This window comes from Ctenocephalides felis, unplaced genomic scaffold (genome assembly GCF_003426905.1).
Source record: "Ctenocephalides felis isolate EL2017-DRISC unplaced genomic scaffold, ASM342690v1 CF-g0.4_SCAFFOLD_01170, whole genome shotgun sequence".
In the NCBI taxonomy this organism is placed as follows: Eukaryota; Metazoa; Arthropoda; class Insecta; order Siphonaptera; family Pulicidae; genus Ctenocephalides; species Ctenocephalides felis.
Window position 1 is genome coordinate 1,242,715 of NW_020537324.1, and position 4,410 is coordinate 1,247,124.

Sequence of the window (4,410 nt, forward strand, 5' to 3'; positions counted from 1 at the left end):
TGTCATTGAATGTTTGGAAGGCATACTTAAGATCAAGTTATAACTTAATCGATGTCGTGACCTACATCCTAATTTTGGACACATGATATTCATCATATTCTTCGTTATAGAGATAAAGTAAAATTAAAGTTATTAAAAACATACCTGGTGTTCTATCATTTATATAAAATTATTTCAATTTATTTTTATTTATTTTTACTCTGTTTTATTCAGCAATCATAAATACGTAAGAATTCCTATAAGCTACATTGACAATAGTTGAGAGCGATGCCTAAGAAGAACTCCAATGAGATCTTCTTAGTTTAACAATTAAAAAGATAATGATATATTGAAGCTAATCTAAGAGTAAATGTAAAGGCTATTGACGTTTTGAATGTGATTCCAGTTTATCTTTGTATTTTTCCTTAAATTCTTTGAACGTTAATTGTACCGTTTTCATGTTGAGATCGCTGTGAATGGTTTCATTTGTAACATACCACGGAGAATTAAGTATTGTACGTAAAATTTTTGACTGAGTTCTCTGCATTATAGCTATATTTGATTTGTAAGCACATCCCCAGAGCTCAATTCCGTAGGTCCAGATTGGCTTAATGATTGATTTATATAGCAGCAACTTATTTTCAAGAGAGAGCTTAGACTTTTTACGCAGTAGCCAATCAAATTCTTTCATTTTGATCATTGTTTGCTGCCATTTTATATTTCAAATTTATACTCAAAAATAATGTAATTACTTGAGTAATGCATTTTCACTTTTTTACTCAAATTTATTCCGTGCATCTAAAAAACGTGCTTTGTAAATATCCTCAATAGCATAAAACTTTATTCTCAGTTGTTTTATATTTTAATGCATTTCTATGCTTATATTACAAAGTTTCAAAATCTATTTAACAACTACTTATTTAAAATAAATTACGGATTATAGACCTTGTTTTAAAAAGTTTTAATAATTCCCAGCGTATAATTTCCCTGATGAAAATGCAAAGGTCTCTTTGAAGCACGAAGTGGTGTTTCATAACTGCCAACCGGCAGATTGATTTGCATATTGAGAAAAGCGCTCATTCATAGTTATCTAACCGTATTACATAGAAATATAATTATTTTAATAAACAATTTCTGGAGTGATTTGTATATTTCGATATATTAAACTATATCGAGGCTTCCGAAAAGTCATTTCGATTTGCCATCAGCATCGATCAATATCACCACGTTACTTAATTTTTGTACGTTTGGTAACCGGTGTGTTATGTAAGATTTTTTTTATAAATATATCACCGAATTTACTTAAGATGTGTTAAGTCAAATAATTGCTTTGTTTTCGAAATTATGGGATTTTTTGTAAGAGAATATGAATAACTTGAATCAGCTTGAATAAGTTATAACATATACGTTATATAAAGTCTATGAAAATTGATATCTGTATAAATTGACCCGAATTGGATTTCGCGAAAGTAGAGTATCTAAAATATCAGAACACGATTATACTAAAATATCAAAGGAAAGTAACCAAAGGAGGCAAATCAAAAATTTGACTGGAATAGCTTTTTGCTCATAAGATGAAATTTTTTTGTAGGATTTTATTTATAAATTATTTATTATAGAGTTTACTGATTATTAAAATATAACATTGTTGATCGATTGTAATTCCAATAAATTAATATATCAACTGCTAAAATGTACCTATATAAACTTTCTCCCCTTTTTCCAGTGTCGTTTCCCATGATGTGTCCCATTCAATTTTTATATAGAGCATTCATATTTTTTTCTAATAACTAATTAAGTCGTAGTTCAAAGCTCACAGTGTACATAATTGTTATTCATCTCCATATATACACATATACATATTTTCTATTACATAATGCCTGTAACATTCGCGCAACGCAAAGCGCGCTTTGCACAATAGGATTACACAAGTGAAACCCGGGACCGTTAAGTGGGTCATTTCTGCAAACGTATAAAGCGAACTGATAGGCCGTCGATACACCCAACCGAACCGATCGTATTATACTTAAATTCGCGAATTTTCTGAAAAGATTGGATTTAGATCTATTTCTAAATAAGTTTGTACTGCTCTATATTTAAGCAAACTACAATAATTTGTATTCGATATAACAATGCCTTTGTTAGAATAAGGCAATAAAGCTCTTTAGGCAAGTATCTATCTAAATATTAGTAAGTAAAATTTAATTATGTTTCTAAGAAAATGATAGACTTCAATATGTTTTGAGTCTCAATTCGACTCTTCTTCATTGGAAAGAATTGACTTGAAAGAAGAAAGAAGGAACTGAATCAACTTTTGATAAATATTGGTCAAGATAGACATCTTTTATATATCACGGCGGCATCCAAGTGCAAAGGGTTAACAATTTTTATTTTTAAATTAAATACTTTATATGCTTTTTCGTTAATATGACTGCTTTTAAAGTATTTTGTTAATTGAATATGAAAGAAATGTATGAAAGTAATAATTTTTGTTGTTAGAAATATAATTTATTTCTGTACTTTCTTATTATGTGGATGTATGCCTACTTGAAAACTATAGCTTTCCGAAGAAGTTTGTTTTTTGCGAAAAAATCTGATTGGATATTGTTATGTTTTCTCGGCGTTTCAAGTGATTCTGAATCGATTGACACCAAGCTCGGAAAAGTTTTTCTTTTTGTAGTGAAGGAAATGCGTTTTTGGCATCCCAGACTAGGTCTTTTGTCTGGGTATGTCGGGCTCATCATCCTTTGGGTATAATTCCGACTAAAACTTCCGCTTATCTTTTGCCTCTTGTCCTCAAGGAAACAGCAGGGGCATCACTTCATGGGGGTAGGATTTAGAATGCTATGATTCTCTCTTTTTATTATACTTTCCTTCTAATTCGTTCCATTGCCTCTTATTTTTGTCAATGATTCTAAATCTATTGTCTTCACCAAAACCGCCGAAGGCATTACTTGATGGGGGGAGGTTCTAGAGTGCCATTACCTCTTCTATTTTTCTAAGATCTCAACTCCAATAAAACTTGGATTGTATATGTGTGTGAGAAAACAGTATATGTGTGTATGTGTATGTATGTGAAACAATTTTGAGCTTTCTTCGATGTTTTCTCACAAATAGCTGGACTGATTTCAAAAATTTAAAAACCATTCGATGTATTTTAATAAGGGTTACTAGTTTTGTAATTAATAGGAAAGTGTGAAACCTTTTGTGCATGTTTTTGGTAACACTTTCTAATCGATTTTAAAAAATCAAAAAACGGTTAAAAAAATATTGATTGGGAATCGCATTAGTTAGTTTTTGTTAAAGATGGACCAAGCCGTAATTCTATGTTGAAAATAATTTTTATGACCATTGTATAACGATAAATTTTGTAGTCTTGAATAGCATACTAAAGTATTATAAGCCTATGATAAATGGTTGAATTTTGAAAAAATATCAAAGTTTAGAATTTTGCTGTGAGCTTCAGCGATTCGGATCAGAATCTATACCTGATAAGTTTTAATACACCTTGAGTGTATTACGAAATTATATTATTTCTAATATAACTGTTATTACATAAATTTCACATTACAAAATACATATCTCTATTTTTTCTTTAAACAATATATGGGAACTGTTTCTTTGCGGTTGTAGAACCAACACTTCTGCAGCTGCTTCATGACACGTGTCTCCGTAATAGTTCTGCACTTGAATCATTCATCCGTCTTGCTGGCGAAGATTATTCTTTTATGACTTAATAAATTGCACAATCATACATTAGGTGCGTTAACACACATTGGCGAATGTTTTTGATTAGGGTTACAGCGCAAAAACTTTCTCTACTGACACCGAAAAAGGAGTTGGAAAAGAAACTGGGAATGATCTCCCAGATTTTCAAAATTAGTTGTTTGAATGAGAACTTTTCGAATGAAATATTAGATGCGCTTTATTAAGTCTGATGGGGATTTAATTATTAAAGATTATTTCTTTTTGAAACATGAACAAGTTACAAACTTGGGAGATGATAATGTACAAGTAGGGGAGTACTGAAGATGGATTTACTTGAGCATTTTCAGAAGCTGCTACATTATTGAAATATAAATTGAATTATTTGTTGTATTTTAATGCAACTGCATTAAGCCTGGTGGTATATGTCCACAATTTTTTTTTTAAATTTTGGCCAGGCGTTTCCGTCCAGGTGGTTATATCAAGTTATGTATGCGCGATCGTTGCATTTACCTGCATATATGTCGATACCAATATATGATGTAATGCATTAAGTTTAGCAATACTTTTGCAATTTGCACTTTTCTATATGGCATTTGGTCGGTGTTATATGTCGATTTGAAATATCGTTCTATGAAATCGTGAATATATTTTGATTACTGCAGCTTGCAGGATGTGAATTTGTAGGATTTTGATTTGTGAGTGTTTTATTTATATTGGAAAAGT